The sequence below is a fragment of the Numida meleagris genome, chromosome Z, assembly GCF_002078875.1.
Source record: "Numida meleagris isolate 19003 breed g44 Domestic line chromosome Z, NumMel1.0, whole genome shotgun sequence".
Lineage (NCBI taxonomy): Eukaryota > Metazoa > Chordata > Aves > Galliformes > Numididae > Numida > Numida meleagris.
In genome coordinates, this window is record NC_034438.1 from 69,038,786 (window position 1) to 69,047,685 (window position 8,900).

General features: G+C 37.4%; 1 long non-coding RNA gene across 1 annotated transcript; it reads left to right on the forward strand.

The window, feature by feature from the left end:
- On the forward strand, positions 222-6,532 carry LOC110390014. The gene is made up of 3 exons (XR_002433494.1): positions 222-312; positions 5,654-5,750; positions 6,367-6,532. It is a non-coding gene; the product is annotated as an uncharacterized LOC110390014 (long non-coding RNA).

Sequence of the window (8,900 nt, forward strand, 5' to 3'; positions counted from 1 at the left end):
CTGTATGCTCGGCAGCCCTTTGTTGGGCTGGGAGCGGGCCTTCTTCTCCTGCTCCTTGGGCATCTCTGTGTCCTCTCACAGAGACAACACCACAGGCACGCAGTGGAGCTGCTACCTCCTCACAGAGCTGCTCTCCTGAGAGTGAGCAACACGGAGACTCTGGCCCCTAAAGGCACAGGGACACCCCCGTGTCCCTGTGGCCTTTGAGTCTGGTTGCCCCCTGCATCACAAAGTCCTGGCAGTTGCCATGGAAGCCCCATGCCCCTCTCCTGACAGCCTCCCACACGGTCATCAGCTCACAGCCAGGTGCAGGTCAGAAGGAACCTCTGGGCTCCCCTACTTACAGAATCACAGAATTACAGAATTTTTTCCACCTGGGCACATTGATGGTTCATGTTCAGCCAGCTGTCAACCAGCAAGCCCATGCCATTTTTTTGGGGTAGCTTTCCTGCCATTTTCCCCAATCCTTTATCAGTACATGGAGTTGTTACAACCCAAGTTCAGGACCCAAAACTTAGTCTTGCCAAATGCCATACAGTTCAATGTGGGTCATCCATCTAGCTTACCTAGATCCCTTTGCAAAGCCTCTCTGTATTATGAAAATCACGAGATGTAATCATTGTCCCTCTGTACTAAGCCCTGGTGAGGCCCCACCTCGAGTACTGTGTCCAGTTTTGGGCCCCTCACTCCAAGAAAAACATTGAGGCCCTGGAGCGTGTCCAGAGAAGGGTGATGAAGCTGGTGAGGGGTCTGGAGCACAGGCCTTATGAGGAGCGGCTGAGGGAGCTGGGATTGTTCAGTCTGGGGAAGAGAAGGCTCAGGGGAGACCTCATCGCTCTCTATAACTACCTGAAGGGAGGTTGTAGTGAGCTGGGGGTCAGCCTCTTCTCTCTTATAACTAGTGACAGGACAAGGGGGAATGGCCTCAAGTTGCGCCAGGGGAGATTTAGGCTGGACATTAGGAAATACTACTTTTCTGAAAAAGTGGTCAGGCACTGGAATGGGCTGCCCAGGGAGGTGGTGGAGTCACTGTCCCTGGAGGTGTTCAAGAAACATTTAGATATAGCGTTGAGAGACGTGGTTTAGTGGGGTTATTGGTGGTAGGTGGATGGTTGGACTGGATGATCTTGTAGGTCCTTTCCAACCTAGCTAATTCTATGCTTCTATGATTCTATGATTAGATTATATTATTAACCTCACAATTTCATATTTTTGCAAGAAATACATACTTAAGGAATACAATGCCTTCATCTTTTGAAGTGAAGGTAATGACGTGTGTGTGCATAGAGGAAGATAATTTTTCTTACTTTGTTTTACACATTCTGTTTTGAAAACAGACAATCTTGTACTTCTGGAGACAAACCTCAATGTTTTTGCACTTTTAAGTGCAAAGTTTCCAGAGACTTACCTTTCAGCAAAGGTGACATGATGTATAGTAAATCATTTTTGGATTCCTGCCTGAGGATTTTGGTTGCCACATGTCTTCCTTCTCGAATTAAATGGCTGTTTTCAGTTTTGTTATGGTGTGACTAGGGATTATAGTTTAAAGGTTCAGCATCATTCAAGATGTTGCATGAAAAGGGCAGAGATGTTTGACAGAAAATAAACGCTGTTACATCCCAGGTTGTCCTCTGATATCAGAGGGGCATGGCCAGCTGGCCTTAAATTCTGAGTGATGCATAATTCAGCATTATAGGTCTGGTCGCATTCTGGTCGCACTGTCACAATTACAGATTCACAGATAACACACTGCCCAGTTCTAGTTGTGTTTGAATGGGCTCTCATGATCACTCTGAGGAAATTTGTTTGTACCCAGTGAGAACTCTCACAGATAGATTAGTGAATAGAGCCGTTTATTAAATTAGAGATTACAGATTCTTTAAAATTGCTGGTTACAAATAGACTGCCTGCAAAGCATATGAAATTACTGAAGAATATTAATAATACAGCTGACTACAATTGCGTTAAATCATGCTATAACTCTATAGAGATTTTTAAGTTTCCCAGGGAAGCACTCAGTATAGCAAAGTGTGCAATTCTCATCCAGTAGCTGTCCCTACACAGGGGAAGAGAGGCTCTTCCCATTTACTGGTCCCAGTATCAGCAGTGTTCTCTCAGCTGATCTGTGTTGTTTTCTTCTGCCCAAATTCCTTCTCTTGTAAGCTGTTTTATACTATTTTCTTATTTTCAGGTGGAACTTGACTGACTCTAGTAAAAATATACTTGAAAACATGTTTTTGACAGAAAGGTGGAAAACTGCTGGCTCAGGTCTAGCTCAGAAAAGCAAGATAGTTTGTCAGTTCCAATAGTATCACCAAGTCTTCATCCCTGCAGGATGACCGCCGAGTTTGGCCACATGACCCATGCTCCACCCCGCTCCACACTTCATGCATTGTTTTTTTTTTTAAGACTTAGCATGCCAGGCTCCCGTGGTGTTTATTAACAGCTAAGGTTGCAGGTCACGTTTCTTAAGGGAAGTATAATACAAAAGATTGTCCACCACATTCCGCTCTGGGGGATTACCTTCTCTCAGTAGGTGGACTTTTCAGTAAGTAACATCCACTAAATATTCCACACAATGTCTCCCTGTTTTCACAGTATATATACTAAAATAGTTTAAAAATGCTTTTGATCAAACAACTGAACAATTTAAATAACAGTCAATCACTCATATATCACATCAGAAGAGCCACAAAATAAATTTCCTACAGTCCATCACAATAAGAAACTTCTCTTTCCCATGTTCTTTTGCTCAAGACAAATTATCTCCTGTGGAAAAAGTTAAATATGCAAACAAAACATTTTATACATAAAAACCTTATCTTACTTTTCAAAAACACATTGTTCTTTTTTTTATTCTTATTCCTGCACTTGAATGCATGTTCACTAAAGGTTATATTCAACAATTTTAACAAAAGCCTGGCAAAAATGCTTAGTTAGACATAATCTCAGTTTAATTAAAAATAAAAAGCTGGCATTTTCTTATTGGGGAAAAAAATATCAATCACAATATTGCGATAACAAAGGGAAAAAGAGGATCAACTTTGGGATAGAGATTCTCTTTTTCGAGTCTATTTTCAAAATATCACATCCCATTGGTGTGTTAGGGCTTTGGGATAGCAGTTAATATTTTCACATCACAGATAATGATGTTTAATTCATTAACATTTGTTTATATGATGTTTGATAACATTAAAAGAGAATGGACAGTAGAAATGTAATTCCTGCTCCATAAATTTAACACATACAGTTCAGTCTAACTCCTTTGAAGCAAACTGTCCTGTTGATCACAAGGTGATCTACATCATGCTAGAGGTTGGTGGTAGCTCACCTGCATTGTGATCTGCAACTTGAGGGGAGCCATCTTACATCCAACCTTACCTTTCAAAAAATTACACCACACAGTGCTAGGGATCTGCAAGTCAACATGTTTTTGGAGCTCAGGCTAAAGATTTAAATCCACAACAGGTGAAAACAGGAGAAAGCTTCTTCTAATTACTGATACTATGAATCACGTGAAAGTTCCAAAAACTATCCTGAAGGCAGATAACAAACTAGTGATTTCCCATCCATCTAGAATTTGAATTTGATATTGTTAACAACTGGAAATAAATGAAATTTCTGCAGATGCAGATACACTAGAAACTTGTCAGTTAGGTTTTCACATTGACCAATGCTGAATTAGCATTGCTACTTTTATCTAAACATCAGGTACCTTGATTTCAGGCTTTGTTGCTGTTCCGCGAAGTGCTTTACATCCTTATCTGCTTATTTATTTTAAAGGAAGTGCCATCTCGTCTTCTCACAGAAAATCTGACAGTAAGGCTCTGCACAACAAATTTTTAGATGAGGTTTCAAGTGAGAAGTTTGTTACAAATACGGTGGTACAATGTTTATCTTTTTTTGAAGAGCAAGGAAAGCAATTTATTTATTTTTTTAGTTTAGTAGAATCTTTAAAATGAAAGATACGGGTAAGAAAATAAAAGGAAAGATTGAGAAGAAAGCAAGAACTAGGCCATAAATTCATGACTCCAGAAGGTGATGTACCCTGCAGCACCCAAGGGATCGCACTGCCAGAGTCAAAGTTATCTTACTGCCAGAGGCAGCCTCTGGGGTTGCAGCTGACTACCTCAGAGTTAACTCAAGTGCTCTGCTCTCAGCTTTGCAACCTGCAGGGCAGAGGAACTGACTTTAAGGCATTTGATGTCTACATCCAATTCAGAAGAATTGGGTTTGATTATCATACAAGCCACCTGACTCATGCCTGACATTCATCAAGCTCGCAGAAGATGATTTTCCTACATTGCTGCAGTGGAAAAGACTTGGGGAATCAATTGTAGCACATAGAAATATCACACTAATGGACAATGTAGAAATATGCTAGTAGTTGACAGTCCATTTAGAAAAAATGCGAGAAATATTACCGGTATTCCTCTATATAAGGGAATTGAATATATAAATAGTAAATTGCCAGTGGACTATTGAAGGAAAGCAATGAAAGTGAATTTGCTTATTGACAAAATTTGTTTAGTGTATACCTGAGAGAGTGGAAAAGAAAATTATCTAGCATAGAGATAAATTGGCACTGATGTAAAGTGAAAAGGCTGCTTGTGGACATGTTTCTAAACTCCACTGGAGTTTCTCATCCCAAAAGTTCTACTGTAACCATTAGTGGTATTTTTATTGTGACATATTTATGAAGCTATCACACTAAGAACACTAGTGCAATCAATATTAATTACTATTGGTTATCCTGAAACCCTAATGCAACATAAAAGCTGAAGCAGAGCTGTCTGTAAAAATTCTTAAGAAATTATTGCTAACCATCAATTATAGAATATGATTCCCTAAAGTCATTGTTAATGTTCCAGGGAGGCATTTTTCTTAATAGTTTAGTAATCCCCACTAGAGATTGGGAATTTCTTTCTTTTCTCTTACATGATCTACCACACAGACACTAGCTTTTGACCACACTGTATATTCTTGTAGGGAAAAAAAAAATGTAGAAACTAAATAATGCTTCTTTCTATAACTACAGTGAGCATCCCTGAATCAATCAAAAATGTTGATGTAATCCTTCTTAAAAAGTCAAATCAAAAGTTTGGTAAAAGCTTTATAAATTGCATCTCTGCAGATCTGATCTTAAAAGGAATCCTGTAGGCATTTTCTTAAATAAATAAGGTGAGGTTAAAAAATGAAATAAATGAAGTGAAAGGTTTAAATATTTAATGGATAACGGCAAGGAGTAAAACGGTAGATCAAAACAAGGTCAGCTATGTAAATTGTTAAAAAGGCTCAGATTTGTGATGATCTGTGAAGGCAAACTGACTGAATACTGTGATGGATAAAGTCTCCTACAGCTAGATTCACACAATTTTGAAGGTCTTGAAAACAACACTATTAAAACTAAAATTAGTTTTGTGTTTTTGTGGGTTTTTTTTTTCACCGTGAAGTTTCTTCTTCGTAAATATGTTGGAGAGTGAATTCCACTGGTCCATTCTGATTTAAACTCACCAGTACAAGGGGTTTCAGCCTAAGACAGAGATTTGAAGAGAAGGGTTTACAGGCCTTTTAAGGATTTCATTTGAGCTCTGAAGGTGTTAGTTAAAAACTCCATAAGCAAATTAACTGTGTGCATTCTACCTGTCAACAGGTGGCTGCCCAGAACAGGACTGAAAGGCCAGCAGTGAGCACTGAGTGCACAAGAATAATTTTGAGCAAGAAGGACTTAAGAAGATACTCTGCAATCAGTAACTACTACTTATTTCTACTGTTTATTGAAAACTAGACTTTATTCAGCTTTTTGAATAGATTGTATTTGCATTTTGGAAAGCACATATGTGGACAGGAAGTGGGAACTGAAGTCTTACTCATCCCAGTGCTGCACAGTTTAAAATCTGAATGAGAGCATGTGTTCTTCCTGTGCTTTTACTATTTTTCTAAGAAAGACTAGAGTCACCACTTTTTGGCAGTACATACAGTTGCAAGCAACTGTTTTCAGGGAGAAAGCACAGGAAAAAAAAATCCAAAATATCTGATGAACATCTTGAGACCTCTCTAAGAATGATGGCTGCTTCCATTCAACCAGTCTGAGGCATTAGTTTCTCAAAAACAAGATAAAGTATCACACTTATGATCTTGGTGCTCTCCTATAAGGTCCACTTCAAAAGCAATGCCTCCTATTTTGTTGTATCTGCCCCCAACATCACGTTGGTGGTATGGCAGTAAGGGGTTCATACTTCCCACCAATATTGTTTCACTTTGTTGCCATGGGACAGATGGCAGCAGAGGGGCACTCTGATGGAATGGTGTCTGGCATGGAAGTGCAGATGGAGCAAAGGTGTGCAACTGAATTTCTCCATGCAGGAAAAAATGGCACCCATTGACATTCATCGATGCACGGTGAAGGTTATGGATACCAAACAGCAGATGACAGCTGTTAGGATTCCACTTTCAACAGAGATGGAAGTTACAGCACATTAGGAAGTTCTGCTCTACTACAAAGAAAGAATAAATAGAAATTTATTTTTCCTTGCTTCCCTTGCAGCTGCAGTATTGATTCTTGTGATCAAATACAAAAATCAGTTTAAATTTGGGGAGCTATCAGCTGTTGAATTATGGCTACTAACCTTCTGATACTTAAAGAAAAATCTTATTTTACTTTTTGCTTTTCTTACCTATCATTAGGTTCTAATATGATAGTGGAAAAAAATATATATGTATATATTTAAACTAAAAATATAAGGATGTCTAACTTTTTATTGATTGAAAAATCCAAAGTTGTATGCTGGACCAGAGTGCAAACTGTTAAACTCTCCATGAGTGGGGTGTCTGACAGGACACAAAACAAGAATTGGCTCATATTTTACCATAGTAAGATTTAAAGTTGTTGGTTTAGAAAAATAAATTCTGAGCAATAATGCTTATTTTTTTGACAATGACGTCATATCCAATTTGTGTGTGTGTGTGTGTGTGTGTGTGTGTTTGTTTGTTTCAATATAGTATTCTTTATTACAGGAAAAAAGTATACTTTTTAAAGTATTTGCTCATTACTTGACATGATACAGATAGAATTCCTCACTGGTATTCAGATTCATCCCATAACTGGGATATTTGATGGAGATAATAATATTTCATGTAACAAATGTATTTTTTTTTTTTTTTTTAGTGTTAATGACTTTTTTTTTACCTATGAGAAAAGATTCTGATAGGACCCTTTCCATGAGTAAAAAGTCAGGAGTATGAAAGATGCAGATTCTAACCATTAATACTAAACAATTTAAAGTCAAGATATGACACAGAAATCCCCGTGTAAGTAAGTGCCTAATTAAAAATTAGTTCAGTGTCACATCCTGTTATTACATGTTCAGATTGCTTGGGGATAAAATAACATCTATCTTGTTATGGACACATTGTTTTTACTATATGGACATATGGGTACTCTCATTACTAAACACAAGTGCATTATCACTAAACTGAGCATATTAAGGTGCTTAAAGTTCTATTAACCAGAAGCAAATTTTTCCCGAACTCTTCAAGTGACAGGTAATTACCATATCGTCTTGTAAAAAGGAAGGAGAGAGGTAAGGTGGATGGAGAGAAGAAACGTGTTAGTATTCTACTAGGCAACCATTTAGCATTTACATTCAACTCTGGACATATTAAATTTCCTATTGTTGAAGGTTCATTAATTCACATCAGTGTGAAATACCAAGGTGGTTTGTGTGTCCAGACACTTCTTTAATTCCATCTCCCAAAAATAACCTTGGAAAAAAAGTCATTGTCTGCAAATAATGACAATTTCTACTTAAAGTAAAGGGTAGGTAATTAAACAAATTTCTGGGAAGATTATATGCATAACTGTGTAGGAGTGCTGTCATTGTTAAGTGCTAAAAAACAGAAGAGACCTAGAATTAAATTCATCTGCATTACATATCCCTCTAGCCATTGGCTTGGTTTGCTTTCAGTTAAATATGTACCTATTAAGAAAAAGCAAGGCCATTATTTTGGGATCTTCCTCAATATGTAATTCAGCAGTGAGACTTTTGGAAAGCTGCATTTCATTTGTGTACATAAAATGAACGGAATCAATATATATAAGGTATAAAACTTAATCATAGAAACTTTTCTCTTACTGCATGAATTGCTGTGAAAAGCTTCTGATTTTTCCATAGCTTTTAAAATCTGTAAAACAAATAAATAAATAAACACATAAAAATATACATTATCTCTGTCTTTTGCACTTATATAAGAAAACTAAAACTCGTATAGAAGCTTGTGTTGTCATTCTCTTCTATGCGCTTAATATAATACTTCAGAAGGTTGTATCTTACATTATAGAATTGCTATTCCCTCATGAAAATGTAAGCCAAATCTCTCAACAGATGTTAAATATATCACAAGGAGCACTTGTTAAAAGAGGACAGAGGATCGTGGAAGTTTTTAAGACAAAAACTACAGTTTCAAATAACACAACACTTCTTGTTTGCAAAATTTCAGGTTCTGCAGTGTTGTCCTATATATAACAGGATTACTCAAAATGCCTTTCCAACAAGATGTAATCTCATCTAACTTTTTTGGTAATGTATGTTGAGTTGACTGCCATATTGGATTTTTTTTTCTTTCTTTGATATTTTAGGATTAAGCTACATAGTTTTGTTCTGTTATTATTTGCTAATTCTGTGTGGTTTTAGAAATTGAAAAGCTAAGTCTTATTAACCTAAAAAGCATTTTAGAAGACACTCCATACATTCAGAAAGATATGGAAGAAAAGACTTTCTATATGAATTTGAATACTTTTTGGCAGATGGAAGAAATGCTGTGGAATGCCTTTCTTCTTACAGTGTGAGCGGGTATCCTGTGCTTCTGCTGTTGCCTGTTCCCTGTTAATTACTGTTGGA